The sequence below is a fragment of the Bactrocera tryoni genome, chromosome 4, assembly GCF_016617805.1.
Source record: "Bactrocera tryoni isolate S06 chromosome 4, CSIRO_BtryS06_freeze2, whole genome shotgun sequence".
NCBI lineage: Eukaryota > Metazoa > Arthropoda > Insecta > Diptera > Tephritidae > Bactrocera > Bactrocera tryoni.
Window position 1 is genome coordinate 20,752,890 of NC_052502.1, and position 26,689 is coordinate 20,779,578.

Here is a 26,689-nt window from a genome sequence, read left to right on the forward strand (position 1 = left end):
TAAGTGACAAAACAAAAAAATCGCCAAATAAGTAGTTATGCTGTATAATATAACACCAAATCAAAAAGCACATTAAAAAAAAATACAGCTCTATGGCTTACGATAAACCATATGTTTTAGTGTTCATAGTCTTTACTGTTTTCAGACCTGTGAGAATAACTGATTTATTGGACACTAACCTTAACAAAAATTGCTTTTGAAAGCAGTCTTGAAGGGCAGTTAAAATTATTAGCTTAAGAATTTTGAGACTAAATTAGTTGAACAGCGCCCATCATTTAAATAAAATATAGAAAATATTGCAATAAATTTTATTGTTGCAAAAGTATTTGGATTAGATGTGCAGTTAAAAGGGCTCGTAAATTTTGTCAATAATAAATTAGTACAAAGATTTTCTTATTTTTAACAAAGAAATGAAAATATTTAATGTGACCTACTACTTGCTGATAACGCTTTACAAAATGTTATATGTATGTACACTTTAAATACAACAAATCCTTGTACCTTTGCCTCATTTATATAATTTCTCTTTTTTAAGTTAAAACTCAGAATATGCGAAATATAAATAAAATGTATTCACCAATCTCTTTTTTAAGCAAATTTTGAGTAGAATCTATTCATCTCGTTCCACGCTCACACCAATCTCTTTGTAAAGCCAATGTTACATATAATCTCTTCGACATATTCCACACTTCTGAGTGTAGATTTTCTCTTTGTAATTGTTACTCAAACGCTCTTTGTCCTAAAGAAAATGTGGAATTAATGCGCGTCCCAAAAGGACTCTTTAACACGCGTAGTTCGTAGCTTAATTGTGTCTTTGTTACATTATTTAGTTTATTTTCGTTTGTCTCACTAAGCGGATGTGCAACGACTAGTTACCGGTAAAATTTGTATCACGTAATTTAAAAACTCGCTGAAATGATTACTATTTACAGTAAAAAAAAAACGAATTACAATTACCCGACAATTCACGGCGTGCGTGTTGGATAATGTGAAAAGAAATATTCTGAAAGCCCAATAAATGAAATGCAAAAAATTTTATTTCAAGTTGAAATATTTTCTTGAATTGTAAAAAATAAATGAAAATTCAAAATTTGTTGAAGTGAATGTGTATATATGAATATATATTATATATAAATTGAGTTAATTTAGTGAAGGCTAAAATTGATATAGTGGATTAAGAAAAATTAAATGCTTAAATATTTTAAAAATCAAATTCAATTTATTAAAAATGAAAAAGTGTGTGCTAGTTCAACTCTAACTTAGCAACTGCTTTTAATTTTCTGCGGCAGTGAAGGCGTAACAGTTTTTAGGTAATGGCGTCTGTTTTATAAAAAAGTTAATACCAAACAAAAATATATCCAACTCTAGATAAAGAAAAAGGTTTAAGCTTTCAGCTAACTGTTTACAACTCACTTGAAGACTTTTTTCTTTTTACTTTACTTTTATTTTCTTAATATGATATGTGAATAAAAATATTAAGAGAACATTTTTATTGAAAAAATTTTTCGAAACCAAATATTTATGAAAATTTTTCAAAAATAACTATTATTTTTATTAATGTTTAAACTTTAATCAACACTTAAATATTTTGGCCCACAAAAGTGTGCTATCATTACGCATGCAAATTCTTTTCATAAGACTCGCTCATTCAAGCTTAAATTTAAATAAAAAGCTCTGATAAAAAGTCACATTATATTAAACGACTTGACTCAATGGCTCTTACGCCACTTTGCAACTATTAATGAATTGTCCTTGTAGTTAAATTAAGTGAAGTGATTTAGTGAGTGAAGAAGCTGCTATGAGAAGAAGATCGCAAAAACATAGAAGAGACTATAAAACGAAAGGAATATTAAAAGTATATTATACAAGTAAGGAAGAACTAAGAACGTATGCGAACGAGTGTTTTAGCTCGTTGGCCGGTATGGCCGCCAGTATGCCGGTGCAAGCCTTTTGAATGGCCGCTACGTCTGCATAACGCTTTCCTTTCATGGACAAATGCATTTTTATGAAAAGGGAGAAGTAGCACGGTGCCATATCAGGTGAATACGATGAGTGGTTAATGGTTGAAATGTGATTTTTGGTCAAATAATCGTTCACAAGCGTCGAATCAAACGTTGGATTTTTGGTCAATTTGAGCGGAAAAAACCGTGCAAACACCTTTCGTAAGCCCAAATGTTAGGTCAAAATGCAATAAATCGATGTTTTGGAGATGTTCAATTCCATATTCATGAATTTCAATGATAAGTTCGGCTGATTTTTGATGATTTCACGCACAGTTTCGATGGAATTTCTGGTGATCACGGATTCACGGAGGTCAGTTATGTCCTCACGACCACTTTCAAGATGTTGAAACCACTCGTGCACTCTGATACGGGATAGGCAATCATCATTAAGTTGTTTCATCAATTGAAACGTTTCGGCAAAAGTTTTACCAATTTTAAAACAAAATTTAATATTGGCTCTTCCAATTCCATTTCATTTCACTTCCAATCAATAATATGTCATGAAATTCTCACTGAACAATCGAGATTCTAACGCACTAGTCGACAAAAATAGATGGCGCCAACAGGGAGTGTTTACTTTGGAACGCACCTTGTATTATGTGGCGCTATGGAATGTTTTCGTCCAATTTTATCAATTTTAGGCACAAAGATATACTGTTCTGAGTAAAACACGTTCTCTCATTTTCACTGAGTTATCTCACAGCTTGTCCGATTTATGCGGTATAATGCCACCTGATAGTATCAAAATCGTCATATTGGGTATATGGGAGCTAAGTGAAGTATTGACCCAATAAAACTCATTGTACACAGATACATAACTTTGTCAGGGAAAGATTAGCACTGAAATTCGATTATATATCTCACACATTGACCGCTATTTGCAGTAAAATGTGAACTACAACTATTGCATAAGTACTAAAATCCAAATATTCGATTCATTAATTGCTTATTGATTTAAACATATAAAAGAGATGAATCAGACAGAATTTAAAATTGGATCACATGGGAAGTAGACGTGGTTGCATTTAGCTTCTTGTGAACCCTTTTATTCCATCTCGTGTATAAAATTGTACGTCTTATAGTATTTTGGAGTCATGGCGTTTCGACTGACTTTGAGAGCGATTTTAAATGGTGTGAGTAAAATAAACACTTAAATATATTTCCTTAAAGTTTTTCTTTTAAATAATAGTATTTTAAGATGACTGAACATACTCAATATTATGCTGTGTATTCTACATATATGAATGTGCACGCGCTTTTAAAGGAAAGCTGACCAGTGAGCGCATGCAAATTAATTCTAATAAATTTAATTGTATCTACGCTACACAAGGTCTTCCTCTACATGTACAGTGGGGCATGTTAGAATGGAGCAAAGAAATGAAAAAATATTCGATAACGGAAAATAATAGTTAAATGCCCGAAAAATATGAATCGAACAACTAAAATGCATATAAAGAATGTGTTTTAGATTTTTGATATTATCCAAGCAATGTAGTCAGATATATTTATTTAATTTTAGCTTGTTGTACTTAACTTTATAATGGAATTTAATTTTTGAAAACTCAATTCTTTGTTAAAGAAGGTTTTGTGCTTTTAATATTACAATTAAAAACTCATACATTAGATTCTTAATATCCAGAAAATAGTCTCTTGTTTCATTTTTCAATATCAAGTATCCATTGTGCTTTTCACGAATCTTCAATTTGTATATTTGCAATTCTTATTTCAATTTTCTTCAACGCCAAGTCTTAAATGTCTGCAAAAATCATTCATAAAACAGAGTTTATGAGAAAAAATTGCATACAGCGTCTGAAAAAGAAACCCGTATTTTTTACTCACAAATAATAGAGAAGGTTTTTAACAAGAAAAAACAAACAACTTTTCTCCGGTGAAAAGATATTACGTATGACCCCGCAATTTTTCACTAAATTAAAGTTCATAAACGTTTCCTCCGAACTGCGACAAGTTTCATTTCCGATAATTATTACTACCTCCTGTAGTGCCCACTTGAACCAGTATATATATGTAGATATATATGTATGTATAATATAATTTCTTTTCAAACAAATTTTCATTTAAATGTATCACTTATCCAGAGAAAGAAAGTGTAGTAAAGAAACGAGCAATTATTTATAACGATCATCATATTGGTTAGCCATGGCGTATACGTAACCTACGTACGTATGTACATCAGCTGGCTACGAATTTTAAATTATGTTTGTAAATTTAAGCGAGAAATTTTCTTTTCGTATATATGTACAAGTACATATATACATCTTTGTACTCGTATACAGTTACACAAAGTTATGACTTTAGAGGATTTATTTTATTTTATAGCAAGAAAATATGTGCGTACAATGTACATACATACATTTTAGTACACATTTAGCACACCCATGTATATATATATGTATGTAAATGCGAATACTGTCCACTATATGTACAGTGCGTATACGTAATTTCTTTTGTTCGGTATAATAAAACTAATGGCTATGAAGACGAAGCATTCGGAATAAAATAATATAAGTACATTATAAAATATGATTATGAATACATTAAAAAACTTTTCATTAATGGAATACTAAAGTATACTGCCTTTTGATTTAATAATTAATTAGTAAATTAATATCTATTTAAAACTTAAACAAGTAAGGAAGGACTAAGTTCGGGTGTCACCGAACATTTTATACTCTCGCATGGTAAAGTGATAATCGAGATTTCATTATACGTCATTTACATATTTTTCAAATACCGTATTTTTGTAAAGTTTTATTCCGCTGTCATCATTGGTTCCTAATGTACTATATATTATACAGAGAAGGCAACAGATGGAATTCAAAACAGCGTTAGATTGGAAGAAGGCGTGGTTGTGAACCGATTTCACCTATATTTCGTACATGTCATCAGGGTGTTAAGAAAATATTATGTACCGAATTTCATTGAAATCGGTTTAGTAGTTCCTGAGATATGGTTTTTGGTCCATAAGTGGGCGAGGCCACGCCCATTTTCAATTTTTAAAAAAAGCCTGGGTGCAGCTTCTTTCTGCAATTTCCTCCGTAAAATTTAGTGTTTCTGACGTTTTTTGTTAGTCGGCTAACGCACTTTTAGTGATTTTCAACATAACCTTTGTAAGGGAGGTGGGCGTGGTTATTATCCGATTTCTTCCATTTTTAAACTGTATATAGAAATGCCTGAAGGAAACGACTTTATAGAGTTTGGTTGACATAGCTATAGTAGTTTCTGAGATATGTATAAAAAACTTAGTACGGGGCGGGGCCACGCCCACTTTTCCAAAAAAATTACTTCCAAATATGCTCCTTCCTAATGCGATCCTTTGTGCCAAAGTTCACTTTAATATCTTTATTTATGGCTTAGTTATGACACTTTATAGGTTTTCGGTTTCCGCCATTTTGTGGGCGTGGCAGTAGACCGATTTTGCCCATCTTCGAACTTAACCTTCTTATGGAGCCAAGGAATACGTGTACCAAGTTTCATCATGATATCTCAATTTTTACTCAAGTTACAGCTTGCTCGGGCGGACAGACGGACGGACAGACGGACGGACGGACAGACAGACATCCGGATTTCGACTCTACTCGTCGCCCTGATCACTTTGGTATATGTAACCCTATATCTGACTCTTTTAGTTTTAGGACTTACAAACAACCGTTATGTGAACAAAACTATAATACTCTCGTTAGCAACATTGTTGCGAGAGTATAAAAATGACGCTGGCTCTTGTGGAAAGGAGTTCATTTGATATCATAATTAAATAACTAAATAATTACTTAATGCAATCACTGAGCAAACAGCGTGATATATGAACTCTGTCGCTTCCAGTTGATTACATGAGCAATGTAGTGTAAAGTTACTTTTAAATGAAATTTTCAAGCGATAATCATTTATTTACATTTTGAGTACATGCAGGTAACTTTTTTGGTCGACGACAACACAGAGCAATAAAAGCACTAAAAGCCTTTAACTTATTTATAGAATAATGTGGGAAAAATAATAAAGCAAAAACTCGAAACGTGGGTAACTTTAAGGGGGTTATGAAAGGTTATAGTTTAACAAATTCTCTGTATGGTAAAACAAACACTTTATACTTAACTATATACGTTTAGTTATAAATGAACTAGATCCCAAAACCTAGAATCATTTTAAGTTAATAAGGCCTTTTACTTCACGATCTGCTTATATGAGTTTAAAAAGTGCATTTTTTCTCTTAGGAAAATGGATAGAGCATTATAAAAAGTACAATAACGTAGATTTTCTGTTCAAACCAAAGCTTAAACGTGTAAAACAGAAACAGCTCGATATTATCTGCTATATTAATACTCACATATATTAGTAATAGCGCATCCGTAGCACTTCATTTGCTTGTCAAATATACTTAGTGCAACACTAGATATGTATGTATGTACATACATTACTTCACGAATATAAATACATATATCTAGCATTTAAATAGTGACTGCCGAACACGTTGAAATATGTTTTAGAAATTTTGCACAATTTTATCATGCCATTTTATGCTAAGCTCATTCAATTTTCAAATGCATTTACACATAGTTATGTAATAGAATTATGGTTTGGGGCATGTAAGATTATTTGTACTGTTATGAATTGAGTTCAAACAATTTTTATTTCAATTTTAAAACTTTGTACATACCATTACCAGAGAGATAGGGGAAATTTAAGTGAAGCGACAAAATTCATGTGCACTTTTATTTTCAACAAAAAATCACAGAATAAAAGTTTATAATTTCATTAAAAGTGTCAACTTGAGAGAAGCTAATATACCCTTCACAGGTGCATTTCTTTTAGTAACTATGTGTTCAATTTGTATGGAAGCTATAAGCTATAGTAATCCGATCTGAACAATTTCTTTCGATATTATATTATTTCTATGAACAATAAATCATACAAAATTTTGTGAAGATAAGTACATTGTCAAATATGAAAGTTTTCCATACAAGAACTTGATTCCGATCGTTCAGTTTATATGGCAGCTATATCTTATAGTGGTTCGATATCGGCAGTTCCGACAAATGAGCAGCTTCTTGAAGCGAAAATGACGTTTGCAAAATTTCAAAACTTATCTTAAAAACTGAGGAACTAGTTCGTATATATGCAGACAGACGGAACGACAGATAAACGGACAGATGGTCGGTGGCTAAATTGACTTTGCTCAACATACTGATCATTTATATATACACTTTATAGGGTCTCCGACGCTTTCTTCTGGGTGTTATAAACTGCGTGGCAAACTTAATATACCCTGTGCAGGGTATAAAAACTATAGGAAAAATCAATATGGCTTTTTAGGGAGAATGTGATTTAATATAATGTATTTGACAAAGATTTTTTATGATCAAGCATTTATGCTTTATTTTTTTTCGCCGAAGAGTTCATTTTTCTACGATTTTTCTGTGAACTACTGGAGCATATTTTTCTTATTCTTAATTGGCGTAGACACCGCTTACGCGATTATAACCGAGTTAACAACAGCGCGCCAGTCGTTTCTGCTTTTCGCTACGTGGCGCCAGTTGGATATTCCAAGCGTAGTCAGGTCTTTCTCCACTTGGTCCTTCCAACGGAGTGGAGGTCTTCCTCTTCCTCTGCTTCCCCCGGCGGGTACAGCGTCGAATACTTTCAGAGCTGGAGTGTTTTCATCCATCCGGACAACATGACCTAGCCAGCGTAGCCGCTGTGTTTTAATTCGCTGAACTATGTCAATGTCGTCATATATCTCGTACAGCTCATCTTTCCATCGAATGCGATATTCGCTGTGGCCAATGCGCAAAGGACCATAAATCTTTCGCAGAATTTTTCTCTCGAAAACTCGTAACGTCGACTCATCGGTTGCTGTCATCGCCCAAGCCTCTGCACCATATAGCAGGACGGGAATTATGAGTGACTTGTAGAGTTTGGTTTTTGTTTGTCGGGAGAGGACTTTGCTTCTCAATTGCCTACTCAGTCCGAAGTAGCACCTGTTGGCAAGAGTTATCCTGCGTAGGATTTCCAGGCTGACATTGTTGGTGGTGTTTACGCTGGTTCCAAGATAGACGAAATTATCTACGACCTCAAAGTTATGACTGTCAACAGTGACGTGAGAGCCAAGTCGCGAGTGCGAAGACTGTTTGTTTGATGACAGGAGATATTTCGTCTTGCCCTCGTTCACTACCAGACCCATTTGTTTTGCTTACTGGGACATAGTACATTTCATTAATATTTCTGCGAAAATTCATGAATAATTGAAACTTCTATTTAAGTATGCTTATATATTTTTAAATATATATCATTCGCATTTTTTCAAGCTCCAGCATTTTCAAGGCAAAGTACCGCAGATGTTACTCAAAGTCAAATAATCCTTTTGATATGATCTAGAAAGCTTAAACGTTTTTTTAAGTAAGAAGTTTTCACATATATCTGTCAATTTTCATACCATTTCCCATTTCTTTTATTAATTCTCACTTCGCGCAAACATTTTTGACTCTGAGAGACACATTCTAGCAAATATCTTCGTGGTTATGCATACATTATTTTATAAGCTGTTTCAATTTTTCTGTTAATGTTATAGAGAGTTATCATCAACTTATAAATTTATTTTTTGAATTTTGAGTTTAGGAACTCAAACGCTATTTCTTTCCATTATCTTACTTATGCCACTTATTTCATGATTTGAGTATATTCTTGCTTTTTCTGTAGTTCCCTATACGCACCGGTTGGCGGAGAGGATGCACTATTGTGTTGTGTGTCAGCAAAGCTGCATTGTACTGCTTGAGTATAAAAAAATTGAATAAGGTCAATTTGTTGGAATCTCAATAAAAATTTTAAGAAGCTGACGCATTTCGCTGCTTTATTCTCTTTCGCCGATACTTTTTCATCCGTTCCCTTTCTTTTACAGAGCATTGTTTTTATGTTATCTTTTGTAGAGCTATACACGAGTCATGCACCTAAACCCTATTATCATAAAAACCACCTATAAAAAGACTTTGGCTCACGAGCTACGTGGAAACTGTTGGTCTACATTTTGAATCTTGTTTTTTTAGGGACACCATAAATTAAAGTTACTAGCACTTAGGTATTTAAGTGGCAATTTGGGAAGAAAGAGGGGAGAAATTAAATTAATAATCTCACTTATTTACTGCAGCTCACATATTTATACACTTGTACCTGTTAAAATATTCCCCACGAAATGTGGCAATGAAAGATAATACCTAAATGTGAGATAAACTTGCATTAGAAAATCAATTTCGCAGAAGTTCACACACAATTTTATTAGAGCAAGTGAAGCAGTCAAAAGACATGAGTTTATCTGTTACATACACACATGATGTTTGCATGCAACTATGTATATAGTACAAAAGGATGCGCCTTTATGAGAAAGCGTTGACGCACAAATACATATGCATGTTTGGGCACAGATATTTGTGTTCAACTAGTATATAATGTAGGAATGTAGTACAATATACCAAATATTCGTGTAGACTCATTCATTCACTATCACCTTCAATGAGCAACCGCATGTCTTAACCAAAGTATTCTGGTGCCGACGATCTGTTTCAGCAACACCACTAGCTAACCGAATATATCACCACTTTATCTATGTGTTATGAACACTTGGCTGACCACTAATTGGTGTTTCCGCTGCAACTGAATTTGCGACAAAAGCTTTAACACTCGAAAGCATACGCACACATGCGTGCAATTATTTAATTTTAAATATAGCAGAGTGTATGTATTCGATTTTCTTAGGAGAAATTTTTGAGGTGATGCTTTTTTATATCAATATCTTCAAACTGGAGATGAAGGGCTTTGCGCTGTATTTACCAAGTTCGAATGTTTAGCATAATAAGCTAACTTACAGAAAGAAACTGATTTATAGGTAGTTGCCGGTATACTTGCGTTGGATACTAAGTATAGCAGAAAATTATTTTGCGAATGTCTCCTACAACCATTATACAAGGTCTGTCGCAAAAGAAACAGGACTGTTAAGAAAAACAACAAAAGATTAATATTTTTCAAAAGTTATATTTTTTTATTCAAAGTAGTTTCCTTGTGCTTCGATACAGCGTTGAGCCCAGTCAATTAGCATTTCAAATGAGTGTTTAAGGTAATTTTTCGGAATGCTCTTGAGAATATCGGTCGTCGCCTTTTGGATAGCTGAAATGTCCCGAAACCAGTGTGCTTCCATGGGCAAATGAAGTTTTCCAAATAGGTAAAAATCACAGGGTGCCAGATCAGGTGAGTAGGGTGAGTGATTAATGGTTAATATGGAGTTTTTTTTCAAAAAATCACTGACAAGCGTTGACCGATGACACGGCGCATTATCGTGCAACAGGCGCCAGGACCCTGCCTCACGGTATTGTGGTCGAGCACGACGAATGCGTGACAAAAGACGCTTCATAACACCAAGGTAAAACACAGCAATAATCGCTTGGCCAGGTGGGACGAACTCTCGGTGTACTATACCCTCGGAATCGTAAAAACAAATCAGCATTGTCTTTATTTTTGACTTCTGAAGACGACCGACTTCTGATCGTCACAGAGGTCCTCACGACCTTCTTGGAATCGCTTAAACCACTCATGCACATTACTACGGGATAGGTATTGATCACCATAATCTTTTTTCATCATTTGAAATGTTTTAGTAAACGTCTTCCCAAGTTTAAAACAAAATTTAATATTTGCTCTTTGTTCAAAATGCATTTTACGACCGATGACCAAAAGCTGCTGTCACTTTTTGATCGATAACATCGCCGCTTGTAGTTATCTAATTGTCTTAACATTTTTACGAAATGTCAACAAGAGATCAAACTTTTTATTTCAATACCAACCAATAGGTGGCGCCACCAGAAACAGTTATATTTAAAAAGTTCTGTTTTTTTTGCGACAGACCTTGTATTTGAAAACGCTGATAACAGACCCATTTCAATGACGTTTTCGAATATTAAAAATTGCAGTATTCTGATATAACAGATATTCGAATATGGGTGAAAACAATGGTTATTGGTTACAAAATGCAGACTGCGAACGAACTTGCCTACGGTAGTCGATATCCAAATTTTAAATCCGTGGCATGTCCATTTTCGCTTTTGATGCTAATACTTTACTTTAATAATGATCTAAGTATTATTCGCCATTACGTTATTATACAGAGTATGTCATTTACTAACACCAGCGCTGCCCAATTTATTGTGCGCTTATAATTGGCATTGCAATTAACAGAATTGTTAAATGAGTCAGCTGAAAATTTTACTCTCTGACTAAAATTTCCATATTTTAAGCTATAGTAATAAAATTTCAGCAGCACCAAAGGTAACTTAATTATGCTTCTCACTAATTTTGCACCTATTTGCAATTACTAAGTTAGTGCTCAGCACACAGTTTGCTTGTTGCTTTTATGTTAATTAGTGTGTGTGTGGGCAGCCCGGTATATGTTGATTTTTGTTTCAGTATATTATATCAATGTGGATCTAAGTTGCATTTGTCGAACCGTATATCAGCGTGTGTAACTAATTTATTCATAGATGCAACTGACCACTGTGATGAATAACAAAATGGCTACATTAATTAATATATAATAACATTACAGGAAGAGGCGCGGTTTTCAAAATATTATTATGCTGTCGTTGTATATTATGGAAAGGTAAAAATATATAACAATATGAAACAAAAACACATTATTTGAATAAAGCTCTTTTCATGTATTCAACATAGTTGCCATTAATGACGAAGCACTTGCTATAGCGTATTTCCAGCTTTTTCATATCGTTTTCATAACAGGTTGTCTCTGATAGTTTTGAAAAGTCAGACCAGGCTTTTAAATGCGCACGAAATTTAAAGCTTATCTTTGCTATCATTGGCCATTAAGAAACGTTTTTTTAATAAAAGATATATCTACAACATTCCTTTAGAGCCCAACAGAACACAGCTTATATTTTTCCCCAAATTAACAGCAAATATTTATGCTACCCTAGCCATAAGCCGTCGACAAAATGAACTAATACCCGTGGAAAAAAGCATTTCATTGAGATCTTATGTCTCCTTCCAATAAAAACACAAAAAATCAAATAGTTACAAGAGGGCATAATTATGCCAAAACGTCTACCCCGAACTTAGAATTTTTAATATTAAGCGTATGAAAATAATCTGTGAAGAAATTTATGCAAAAGGAAGGTGAGAAACAATGAAATGCAAGGATGTGCAAAAAAATGTTTTACATGCCAGATTTCATTCTTCTTTTCTTTTTTCATTCTTTTTAATTTTTCACTTCATATCGCTTTGGGGCGACTCCCGTCTACCTTTATTTATCCAAGCAACAACGGCAACAAAGAACATAAGAAATGTATGACAAAATGCCAAAAGTGCAACAGAATTTGCTTTGCCAGACTTTGTTAATTTAAATTCAAGTTTACATATCTTCATTTCTGAAGCAGTCGGAAGAAAAGTTTTATTATTTACTGAATGTTGATATTAAAAACTCTTTGAAATAACATTTTATATTTCTTACATTGGGAAGTTTTTTTGTATTGCCTGATTGGTTGGACTACATTCTTATGTGTACGCTGGCCTACAGATTTCTAGTAATGAATATTCTATCATATAACATACATACTATATGTGCATATTCAAACAAAAAATAAGTCTACATGCCATTTACTACCCTTCATACAAAGAAACCACAAGTAAATGTTGGAAGCTACATATTGTGTATGTTGAGAGCAAACGAGGAAGAAAAAGCTCAGCTGCCATCGAAGCAAACGCGAACAATGAAAAGAAGCTCACTAATTGAAATTGCTGAAATTATTACATCGAAATTACAGCTGAGCTAAACCGATGAAAACAATGGGGCAGCAAGCAATTAAATTTACACGCGCTTATGTTAAAAGACTCGTAAAATGTCAATCATTTCACTCAAATGTACGTCAACAGCAGCCACTAAAAATCACAATTAAATCCGCAGATTGTTCAATTTGCAGAGAAATTTTCCACAAAAAGGAATAAGACCAGACAACAATTAAATTATTTCAAGTGACACATTTTCTCTCCCTCTTTTTTCTATACTCCCTCTTACTGCTACTCAGGCACCAAAAAGTAGGGACTACAATACCATATGCATTTATAATACCTCAGTTGAATAAAAAAGGACAAGAACAAGAACAAGAGAAAACGTTAACTTCGGCTGCACCGACGCTAATATACCCTTCACAGGTGCATTTCTTTTAGTAACTATGTGTTCAGTTCATATGGAAGCTATATGCTATAGTAATCCGATCTGAACAATCTTTTCGGAGATTACATTATTACCTTAAGCAGTAATCCATGCCAAATTTCGTGAAGATACCACGTCAAATGCGAAAGTCTTAAATACAAGCCTTTGATTTCGATCGTTCGGTTTATATGGCAGCTATATGCTATAGTGAGCCGATCTGAACAATTTCTTTTTATATTGCATTATTTCTATAAACAATACCTCTTACCAAATTTCGTGAAGATATGTCGTTAAATGAGGAAGTTTCGCATGCAAGCACTGGATTCCGATTGTTCACTTTGTACGACAGCTATATGTCATAGTGGTCCGATATCGCCATTTTCGACAAATGAGCAGCTTCTTGAAGAGAAAATGACGTTCACAAAACGATATCTTAAAAACTGAGGGATTAGTTTGTATATATACAGACAGACGGACGGACGGACATGGCTAAATCGACTCAGCTCAACATACTGATCATTTATATATATACTTTAAAGGGTCTCCGACGCTTCCTTCTGGGTGTTACAAACTTCGTGACAAACTTAATACATCCTGTTCAGGGTATACAAACTATTTGGTTAATGGTGTTCTCTTACTCTCTTATTTGTGCTCGTGCATCTCTACCCCGCGGTCACGGAAATCACACACATCTCTCGTACGATAACCTGTTATTTTTTATGGCAACCCATTTAAGCATTTTCATGTGCACCAGTTATATTGGAAATTTGATTTCAAGGAACATATTGCCGAAAATATAGCCTAGTTATCACTGATAATGACAATAAGTTCCTCGAGAAAGTTTTCTATACAATCTCTGCACATCAGCAAACGGCGTGAACCCAAGTTTTTCCAATTCTCCCATGGGCATTGAAAGTTTTGTGTTTGGTATGTTGATTTTACTGTCCCATTCACAATAATTTGACTCTTTTATAATAAGCGTTTGTCGATCAGAAAATCTGATCAAGTATATATATATATATAGATATGCATTACTTATTGAGATTTGAATACGATCGATAAAGTGAAACAATCTCGTTATGAACTAACCTTATCCACCGGATTCGTGAATATTTGGCCCCTAAGTGTAAGCTATGAGTCAAAATGTGGTTCGCTGAAATATTTCCCTTAAATGAGGTGCTCAAGATGAAAAGAAATGTCTGTTTTGAAAGCTACGAAAATTCGCTTTACCTAACTGGTATCGCAATACATATAAAAGGACCAGGGCAACAAGACTTCTTTTAATACTTTTCTGTCTATGAGTATGTAAAACTGCAAAATATCGATATAATTAATCACTTGGAACGAATAATTTTTAACTACCGCCGCTTCCCGAGATTTCATAAAACTGATTATAAATAAACGTGTGTCATTGATCTCCATCCAATTAATTTTTATCGCTTATTTAATATATAATGTGGCAACGAAAGTTAGAATATATTTATTGTACATTTTTCTTTAAGAAATATTTATTATACCTGTATTGATGGCACGATTTTACGCCTCTTAACAGAAGATTAATTTTATTTACTTTTTTCCCCCACACCTTTTCTTCACAGAAAAAAAAATTGGATAAAGGAAACCCAAGCAAAATATCCTCTTCACTCATACTCCAGCAATTTGTCGTAATTATCAATTCTGCTCAAAACGCAGACCCGACGAGAAACACACAACCAACTAAACATTGAGTTCCTGTGGTCTAACGCACACACTTTCACTATATACCTTCGGCGGACTTTCACATTATTGTGAAGCCGTAAGCAAACAAATCATCGCCAAATACGAGGAAACCAATAGGATCCGAAACTTGCTTCACAATAAGAGAGATTTCACACTGAGTCCGACGGCGCCCGTTGTGGTTGCGCTGACGACATCGTTCGTTGCAATGGCAGTGCTGCCGGGAGTTTGAACAACGCTTTCGACCGCATGAATGGATAATGGTTTGGGCACTAGCGCAAGCTTCACCGGATCCCCTGAACAAGATGACGCAGCGGTGGGTTATGATGTAAACTCCTCTTTGCCGCGGGATAGTCTATACGTATTTGAAATGAACCCAGGGAAACACGTTGTGTCAACCATTGTGCTTGCATTTTTCGGCATTATCGGACTCGCGGTCCAACTGGAAAATGCTTAAATTATGAAAATCGAATGTGTGGCGCATACAGTGTTTGCGTACGTGTGTTGACTGACTGAACATATTTGCTCTTGCTCATTTGGATAACTGACCATAGAGACCCATATTTTTGTATTTAACAAGTGAGTGTAAGCAGTGGGTGTATCCGATAACAGCTTAATAGATCTGCGGTTGAAGCACATAATTTTACAACCAGCATTTATGGCAAACTCAGTGAAAAATATTGTGATAGTGGGACAATTGGATGGTGTCAAAATTGGATATTTTTGAAAAATTTATGATTTGTCATAATTCTACATTTAAGAAACATTAATCAGATACGTTGACTTTAAATAAAGTTTTCAAGTATGTTTGGACAGTAATAAAATTTGTAGTATCTGTCAGTTTAATTAAACAACTGATATTTCACAGAATGCTCATAAATATTTGTACAAAAGCTCAGTTCAAAATGCCACAAATCATTGAAATAGAGGGGAAATTTTCATTTAATTCGAATTTCATCCACACCATATTATCCGTATCCCAGAGAGTCTTCTTTTTGTCCGAATTCGAGAGAATGTTCACTGAAAAGGTTGTCACAGAAGAGTACACTACAATATTCAATTCAACTTCTATCTTTGCCAAACATATATTGGCATTTTAAAGAGAGAACTTAAAATAGTATTATAAAGTGCTACAAAATTATTTGAGTTCTTTGTCTACATTTAAAGTAAATACAACAAATGTTTCAGTAGAAAAATGTGTAATAAATCAATGCCTAAGTAGCACTCAGCGGTGCGAGAGTGTGCGTTCGTGCCAACGCTGAGGACCTATAAGTACTCAGATAAACTAGAATGTATGCAATTGGACGCATATATACATATTAGATTGACTACGTAAAGGAGCTCATCAGGTGTTTGGCTACAAGCCAATCGCTCTTTGTTGAGCTCCTACATTATTTCAATGGCAAGTTGGAAGTCAAGGTCATTCAATAATAGTTTTTTCTCTTTGCACTTTCTTTCTCTCTTTGTTTTGCAAGCCACTTCATCCAATAACCAATAACATTTTCCATGCTGAAGTGAGCAAGTGAGAACATCGAGGCGTGTAAATTCGATCTCGTGCTCCTGCAATAATAAGGTGACCACATTAAAAATAATACAAGTATATTGTGTATATACTAAAAATATATTATTAATAAATTAAATAAATTGTAAATAGTTTGTTTGAATAAAAAAACCTTATATCTACATATGTTCTTGTACATGCACATATGTATGTGTGTACGGTGTTCATTTCGCACCAAAAAGACAATATATGTATAATATTTTAGGGTTACTTGAATTAAAGAAAATCATCTCTGGTCATCTTCACATGCATACCTCTTCGATTTTGGGTGAAATCACAATTCTCAGATTTCACAAATACTTTGTTAATGCATATCCTCGAGGCGCACACTCAACTACTGTAATAAGTCGATATAGCAGTGCTATTCATTTCTTCATTATAACTTTTGAAAAAATTTACTGATCTCAAGGATTTTGGTGTCAATTAAAAGAAAAAAAGGTCAGCATGCAATAAGTATGCATCACTTATTTTCATAACGCACACAAGCGTGGTAGTTTAACGATAAGTATGTGGTAGTAAAAAACACGAATTTTAGCTGAATATAAGGTTCTTGTAGTGCTGTTATATAACAGCGAACACACACGGAATGTATTTTAAGAGCAAGGTAATGAGGACGTCCTTTCATCTTGTTTTAAGAAATAAAATTATTAAATATTACCGCAAAGTTGATATATTCTATTTGCTTTTAAAATATATGCTCCATACGTGGTTTGTTAATATTAATTAATAGATTTTTATAAAGCTGCAGACTTGTTCTTTCATTTAGTGGCGGCATGCATAAAATCGGTTCTATTTTAACGAAGTTATTCCTCTAAATGCGCTCGCAGTTTTTACTTCCGGTTATCTTGCGCCTGTCGCTGAAGCAGTTTCATGTCACCTGCGCCTTTGGGGTAGGCAATAGGAAAATCAATTTTCTCGCCGTGGTTACCTACTGGTCAGCTTTGATCGCCTGGTAGAAATTGATCATTTGTGCTTCATCAAAAGGGCGCCTCCGCTTGACTGGGGTGACCAGATAAAAAAAAAGTTTACATATTCTATAGAAAAAAATGCTGCTGAGTTTTCGCTTATTTTTTTGGGTTTTAGTGCCAGAAATTAATATTTATAATTTCTAATATAATTTTAATATTACTATTTAGCTATAAATGTAGAAAACCTTATCACTAACTCAGTCGATATTCAGTGAAACAATTTTTTCGTTTTGGTTTCCTTATTTTAATAGTCTTTTGTTGTTAACATAACTTTCCTTTTACCTTACTTACTTATTTAGCTTAGGTTATTTACATCCATTTTCTATTAATTAAGGTAAATTATTTTAAAATGTGTTTAAAAGTTCATTTGTGTTTTTTTTATTGTTTTGCTAATAATATTTACATATGTATTTATTTTTATACAATATAATGAAAATTAGAATGTGATGGCTTTTGAATTAGTTCCAGATGCCACATTATCGATATCTCTCATCATACGTCAACGGTAAAGTTATGGCTGTTAAATTTCTTTTGCGTTTCTCCGCCTGTTGGTCTGTTTACAGCTTAATTATTTTTGATTTGTTATGTTCCCAGGGTAAAGGGTACAAATGTTTCATGAGCTAAAAGAAAAAAATATATATTACTATATTATATATTTATTATATTCTCTATCATTTATTTTATTTATGCCAAAAGAAATACTGCAGCATTTTATATTCTATATTTATAAGAATACCGAAAACAGTTAGAGCGGAAATACTTAGAGAGATTTTTGTAAAAACTGAGAAAAGAAAAAATTCTCTGTAAATTCTAACACACTTTAACTGACAATTTAAAAATGTAAGAAGAAATTATTTTTCTACAAATTCTTTGTTGTAAATAAGTATATTTATTCAACTGGCTACTTGAAGCATTCGATGTTCTATTGCAAAAATATTCTATGAGCACTCTCAACTTACTTAAGGACATTTGAACAGATACCACTTTAAAGCAACGCATACAAGCATTTAGATAAATATATTTATATGCTCGAATTGAGCCCGTAACTTCCTTACATCATACGCACATTGTTCGGAAAATGCTCATGCCGAATAATGATAAACATCATAAATAATATTATATGTAGCTTATCTGCCAGGAGTGAGGCGAAGCAAAATAATGTGGAACCTCACTGACATTAGTTTTGGTCGAAAACGATTGCAACTCTTAATAGAGAATTATTTGTACTCGACTGATTCCTTTCGTTCAGCTGTGAGTTATCAGAATTCCTCATGCAAATATTTGAAATTTGTTTCATACTCAAGCTGGTAAATGACTGGACATTAATGGCACACATACAAATAAAATAATGAGTAGCGGCTTACTGGAATCGATAATGTGAATTTTCCTTTCCATATGTTTAGTATTAGTATCTTATGTGCATTGGCTATAAAGTTTTATGACGAATGTGTTTACGAAATTCTTGTATTTGTTTAAATAAAGAATGTTTACAGTCTATAAATGATTCAATACAATTGTTCTATGTATTATATGGTTGGCTTTGTTTCAGACCGCTTGACGACTGTAGTGTCTTTCAAAGAGAAATGATAGCTATTAAGGTAGTGCGGCTATTTTTAAGGATGTGAGCAAACACTTCGATGGCAGAGCTGTTATACAGGCAAATAAAAGAGTTTTCTCTTCACGCACTTGCTATACGCTATAGTGATCAGAAAATTTAGCTGTTTGGCAGCGGATCTATTCAAGGTAAGCAGGCACCGTGCTTGGCCAGTGCTTAGGTGACTCTCGCGTCTAGACGGGGTGATACAGGTGATTCAGTGGAAGCTAGCTGTTAGTTGGGTCTATATAAGCTAAGTAAGTACAGCGGGATAGTGCTTAGGTGACTCTTGTGTTTTGATATGATATGGTTTAAAAACCACTGCCACTGTGAAGGTTATCAGAGCTTTGGTGCAGCTGAAGTTAACATTTTTTCTTGTTTAATTTAATGTTTTTTACACCTGAAAGCAGCGAGTTGTGGCTAGTTGTAGAGTAAAAAAAATAATATGTAGCAAAGAGTAGAAGTGTAGTTTTCAAACTTTGGTCGCCAAAGCAACTAAACTGAGCTATAAAACTGGTAAGATGGCCTTTGCGGCAGGGAAGACGTTGGATTATAACTTCTTCTTTTCCGATTGTCTAAATCTTAATTTATCTTACATCCAACTGTAGGCTCTGCGTCGCTCTTGTCGTCTGGTAAATGTCGTCAACTAGTACATTATAAAATTAAATATGTAACGGTTTACCTATATGACAACTTTGTATAAAGTTCATCTGCTTCCGTTTCCGTTTTCGTTGTTAAGTGTAATTGAAAGTAAATAAGGCAAGCGGAGTTTGAACTTGTTATGTTGATAGAAATTGTGAGTAGGACGTTAAGAATTTTATATTAGGATTTATAAATATTTAATTGGTTAGTTTATCTTTGGAATGAGCTAATGTAATAGAACAATTCATAACTTTAAGCAAACAATAAATAATATTTAATTATTTTATGTCTTATTATATGATTTAAATCATGACAAATGTTACATATTCCCAATTAGTAACATTTTTTCTCTTTCAATGTGTTAATATTCACTCCACATGACTTATGTTAATATTAAAGTAATTTTGCACTGTAAAATAATTAAATTTTTTACTTGCGTGCATTGGTTTAGCAGCTTAAGCATATAAATCAAAAGATATGTGATTATTAATCATCTTGCACGACTGCCACACCTCAAATGCTAGGTTACGTATACGGCACCATCAACCCAGCTAATGTAAGGTGAAGTTAGCTCATACAATATTCTCATGTTTTCTAAATCACAAAAATTAAATTACTTATGCGATTAAATATGATCGGCATCAGTTCATTACGGATTTGCCTTGGTGTTAGGCATATACAGCACAAACTGATTATAATATAATAATTGCTATTATTTCGTAGAGATCAGTCTGGTAAGACATACTACTTATAACATAAGACATATTGCTTACCAACTCCAAAAATGTTTAAACATTATTGTTACGATTGCGTAAGCTTTAGCTGTTGAGGCTGATCAACTTTTGATAGAATTAAATTTAAAATAAGGTTTTTTATAACTAATTGAGCATTAGCATTAACTTTAACTAAAAGTGGACACTATTCGTAAACTTAATATATTATTTCTATTTTTTATTATTATTAGAAACTCGACTTATTTTTTTTCTTTTATTCAAGGATAAACATACATTTTTATTTAGTATTCTTATTGAAAGATAATATGTTACAGTTACTCATTCATATTTTAAAAGTAGTTTAATTTGTAAAATATTTTACAATGTTTTATGAACGACCACATTGCTCAAATACTTCTATTTCGGTTCCCAACTGTGTCAAGGATTCGTAAAATAAATAACCCAAAACTTGAAAATTCCGCCAAAGTCAAGACATATTTTTTCTAAAGTGGCACTAAACTCTCATATCTGACACCACAAACTCAAGTTGTAAATAAATAGTATATCAATTTATTTACATACATCAAACATTGGCATTGCCTCTGCCTCTTAAAATTACAATTGAAATATGAAACTGATTCAATAAATTATGAAACCCAATGCAAAAGGCATCCTTTTTTCGAAATAGATATTAAGGACAAAGGTTCATATGGCCGTTTGAGCTATATTTGGTCACTTCTTGGTAGTAGGATAGAAATAAATTTATATGCTGGCAGATATGCATGAATGATATGTTTGTGCTTAAGTTGTTTTTGAATTACCTTTTAGATATGAATGACCTCTCTTGTTCAATTTTAACTATAAATGTGCGTACAATGGTATATGTTTTTAAACTTTTGCATTTCCGTAATATTATTTTAAAATTATGTTAGTGTTTATTATGTTCTTTTGTACCAAACAAACAACACTTTTTATACCCTGAACAGCGTATGTTACATTTGAACTAAAGTTTGTGACACCCAGTAGGAAACTAAATACATAAGTTGTCAGTGCTTCTGTCTGTTCGCTTGCATATTTTCCGTATATATTATTAAAAAAACAATTCTAGCTTAAAGCTGCCATACAAATTCGCTGAACAAAATCAAATTATTGTGAAGAAAACTTAAACCTGTGATGGGTATTACATGACAGCTTTGATGTAGCCGAAATAAACGCTTTCTTGTTTGATTAAATTTTTATACCCAGTATAATAGTAATGCGTAACTTTTGTGTTCTTCTAAAAAGACATAAAATAAAAACAAATTAACTTTTGATTTCAGTCTATGCAAGAATTATAAACTGCATACTAATGAGAAATCAGGCATGCATTCTGAGAGATTTCGTTGCTTCATAAATACATAAATGTTGTAAAAATTCAGGCAAACTATAACCTTAAATGAAGTTCACGCTCAAATGGATACGGTTACTTGTTATATTTCTTAACATACATAATTAATCTTCCAAACATAATTTATGTTTATACCATATTCAGTACTGAATATCATTGATTATTGTCCTAAGTCATGCTTTAAGAAATGTGTATGCCATCCATTTCATATGAAAATAAAAAAGGAATTCATGTAAAGGGCATTCATTCATATAAAGTGTTTGACTCGTCACCATTTAATAACTTTCCTTAACTTTTGCAGAGGCGTGAAATAGCAAAAAATCAAAAATCTTTTTCGTTCCCTTTTTCACCCAAGTAAAGATGAAATTCTTTTTAACAAATTTTGTAAGTTTTTGAAGTGTGAAAAAATGCAAAATGAGAAATGTAGCAGAGCAGAGCCAACTTCTCGGCCTTGGAATAACTGCCAGGGAAAGTAAACTATGTATCTATAAGAGCTGTTCTTTGACATATGAAATGAAATATTTACGACTGAGTTGCAGAAAGTGTCTAAGGGCTTTTAGAAAACGAACTTTTTTCTCTACTTTTTATGTCATAATTTAACCGAAAGATGTGAATAGAAGTTTCTATACCAATATTACTCATTTATTTACATACTCTAATTTCACTATTTTTACAATGCAATTGAAACCTAAAAAGTTGCATAAAATTGAGACTGTAGTTTTGGAAGGTATAATGTAGTACCCGTTAGCAGACATCCAGATATTTGCCGTATCTAAGGATTCGTTAAATATGTGCTTAAGTTCATACTCATACTAGTTCATACTCTACTAAAGAGTCAATATGCTGCGTATATAAAGAATAACTTCCATGAACTGACGCAATATTTTGACAGCTTGTAATTGCATTAAAATTCCCGCTGAGTGCGTTACAAAAATGTCAGTGTCTTTTACATATACCACAAAATTATATTTATATCGAAGATGTGTATATATGTAAGTAGAACAACACTTTTTAAATCATAACACAACCATAACCATTCTGCATACACACAACTATTTTATTGAGTACCTCAAGCAGGAAAAGAAAAATTATGAGCATCCGGCAAAATGACAACATGAGTCAAGTAAAAGGTGATTGAGTTGATTAGCATGTCGGGTAACTTAAAAGGTAACAGAGCATGTGTTGACGTATGCACATCAAAACGTGCATGTTCAAACTTACATAAGCACATTTTATTTTTGTAAACACGAGGTTATTAGGTAAAATAATGTCGTTGAGAAACTGGTGGCTTTCTCAAAAATTTTGCATCTGACTTAAACGAAAAAATAAAAAAGTGATTTTCAACAAGCATTTCAAAAAGTTGTCAAAAAAATTACTTAATAATAGGCCTAAGTACTTAAATCGGTAATATGGTATAGAGGTAAGTGTAGTGTTTGCTATTGCTGTGAAACTAACAAAGAGCTTTCAGAAAATATTCAGTCCAATGAACAGCAAGTTCAAATATTTATTTAAAGTTAATTGGATACAAAGCACACACGTTTTGCATACAAAATTTCAAGCACATGTCAAAATCAATTAATCTAAATTGGAGAAGTGTCAAAAACATAAGTACACTACACTTACATAAGTGTTTGCAACTATCCCAGAGTTTAAGGGGGTACTCTCATGTGAACGCATACATTTTACCACTTTTTAGGAATTTTTTTTTTAAGCGACAACAAAATTCAATCATTTTAATTTTTTAATATATCTTTATTTGTATTTTGAAATGTACAAAAAATTATCATAATCAATTTCATTAAAAAATAAATGTCGAACTTCAAAAAAAAAGTCACGAAAATCTTGTTTTTTTTTTCGTTAAAAATCGTTCAATAAAATATGAAAATATTTTCGAAAATAAACAATTCTGGTAGGGACGATAACTATAAATGAGTAGAAGAACATGTGTAAATTTTAAAGCTATCGGGTGAATACTTTTTTTTGGGCCATGACAGTTTCAGAAAATGATGATTCGAGAAAAATGCATTTAGAAACGTAGCAGCTGCAGACTTGCCATGGCCCCTGGTAGACAGTCGCTTACAACACGTCGGCGACTATGAGTTGTAACTTATCAAATACTATGAATTTCGCTCTGAATTTTTCACAGCATGTTTTCAATAGGTTTTCTGTCATAATATTAAAAAAAAATCAAATTTTCGAAGTGATTACGTGAGAATACCCCCTTAAGGCAAACACAAAAACAGATTCCACCAGGTTCAAAATATTTCGAAGAAGGAAAGTTGTGTTTGTTTACATTTTCTCTTTAACCTGAAGTCAGGATTAGAATCGAAATAAATTTTTTTTTGTACTGTTGCATACAAAAATGCATAAAGCACAGCGTCGCAATATACTTGTATTTTTCGCTTTACCACGTTGATTGCAACATTGTAAATACCCCTACAAGCTTCCTGGAGACCCGAAATTGTCTTGTTTCATGTTAGTTTAACCCTGGTCGAGACCAACGGTCTGATACACTTAGTCGAGACCAATGGTGCTTGGCTAGGCCTAGGCTAGTTTACATACATTTGTATGGAAATACGTGTTGTATTTACGCTCATATATGTACAATATAGATACATTTTTGAAATTTCTTACCTCTCGATTTGGTTAAAATCAATTGTTCACGCTTGGCGTGGCAATAGCGTTCACAAAAAATGTAACATTTTGAGAAAAAATAAATTTTTTCTTTACCTTTTAAAACGCTCTAGCGTTCTAAAGTATTTGACCTAGGTGGGTCAAATAAATTGCACCGGTTAGGTAATTAAAAGAGGTTTCAGGAAATGTATAATTCGCTCCCACCGGGGGCGTGGCAATAGACGAAAATGGGTTTTTACCATGTCCCCCCTTTTGTTTCACTACAGTTGGTGGGGTATGGGGCCGGGGGGGATAAAAACTATTTTGCGAGTTAGTTCACCCATGGGTCTTTCAGGAAAGCCCTCAACCTCTCCTCTATCCTTACCAGGGCCGTGGCAATAGCGTTCACAAAAAATGTAACATTTTGAGAAAAATTACATTTTTCTTAACCTTTAAAACGCTCTAGCGGCTAAAGTATTTGACCTAGATAAACATACAAACCAATTTGAACATGTAACGAACATGAAAGCAGATAAATCAACCGTGCGAAGTGATAGAAAAGTTCATATATTTTCATACAAAATATATGGGGTCTAGCCAAGCACCATTGGTGCACTAAGGTGTAATATTATAATATCCTTTTTTCGTCCTTTTCGATACGATATCCTTGAATTTTTTTTCTGAATTCTATAGGCAATAAAATTCTAGGAAGCTACCTGGAAGCGCAAGTCGTTTGCTACACTCTTAATATATTTAAATTACATTTAAAAACAAAATATGCCTGGCCAGACCCGGGGGTCTCGATGAGGGTTAAATTTGTGCTTACATTACCATTTGTCTTTTCATTTGCAATGCAAAATCTGTCACCCTTGCTTTTAAATTGCAATTACTGCAGAATCTCATTTACATTTTTGATTAATGGTGGTTTGATCAATGGGTTAAATAATTTTTTTTTCTTAGACAATTTCATTGATTTTAAACAATTACACTCATATTTATAGCAATGGAGACTTAACCCTACTAAACTTCTTGGTAATTTAAACAGCGACATCAAAATATTGCCGGCAAAGAATGGACAAAAGGTTCCAATGGTCATTATCACGTGCGAACCGGACACTGAACTACAATTAGGAAAAGCACCACACACTCTTGCAGACTTGAACTTTGAAGGATGCAAACTTGTTTGGCGTCAGTGTAACTGACGGCACTCTCTGTGTTTGTATATACCATCGTCATTACATGCATAAATATGTGCACCCTTAATATTAGATGTTTGTAAAAGAATCTATGGTGTATTTATGTAAACGTATGTTGCTTAATTGTAATTCTGTGTTAAATTTTTCAAATTGCATTATCTGAAGGTTCAGAGTTCATTTGCCATTTTTCAAAGCTCAAATGTCAATCTACCATAGAGAGAAAACGTTTTTCTCATTGAAATAAAAAATTTGTAACAAGTTCTACTTAATATTAATAATAAGAACTTAACTTTTAGGAAGCTTCTCTATTCTATGTTCTTGTAAGCATTTAATTTTTATTGGAACATAATTTGGGATTTATCAGGTGAAGCATGGGAAACTCCGATTTGTTTTAAATATTCACTTTCCAGATTTTTTTTTTTTGAAATGGTACTTGAAAGATATCAGTCATTTACGGTGAAGATTCTTATGAAAGAATACTTTCGAGAAATAATATTTTATTTTATAGACGGAAACTTTTTTAAAATCATTTTAGAAATATTAGGAATAGCTGATATTGTTTCAATATCTTTGTTTCATACCAACATTATGCATTCAACTACTGATTTTGATTTTTAAAATTGGACTTAAAGAGGTACTGATTTAACCTTGACTGCCTTGATTGCCTATTCAATTAATTATAGCAAGAAAGTATTTTTAGTATAATTTTTCTCAAGCGATTATCGTCTGCAATGACTATTGGTTTCATTTTTTTTTTCTTTTGGAGTAATTCCACATAATATTGTTGAGTTTCAAACAGGCATATGGTTTCTTATATTACTATATACCATAAATATCTTATATATACGTTTTATCTTTAAAGGGTTGTCACCAAAAATGTTTGCCTTCTAAGTTATTTGTAATTTCTTTCTTTTTAATTCGTCTTAACTTGACCGTTAACCTGTTGCCATAAGTGTCAATTAACTTCAATGGTTTAATGAACGACTTTATGGTATTTCTCTTAAATTGGTAATCATGAGTTCTTGCTGTTAATTAGCTTCTGTTAACTTATTTCTTATCCACTTCTTATTCACTG

The 26,689-nt window shown here is 33.1% G+C and overlaps 1 long non-coding RNA gene across 3 annotated transcripts in view; it reads left to right on the forward strand.

Moving 5' to 3' along the window:
* Window positions 1-847: 847 nt before the first annotated feature.
* Window positions 848-26,689, forward strand: part of LOC120773916 — a 142,580-nt gene continuing 116,738 nt past the window's right edge. For 2 of the 3 annotated variants that reach the window (XR_005705201.1, XR_005705200.1), the window contains exon 1: window positions 848-1,310. This is a non-coding gene — a long non-coding RNA (uncharacterized LOC120773916). Of the gene's footprint in view, window positions 1,311-19,018; window positions 19,213-26,689 lie in introns of all 3 variants that reach the window. The other variant, XR_005705202.1, reaches the window with a different exon arrangement.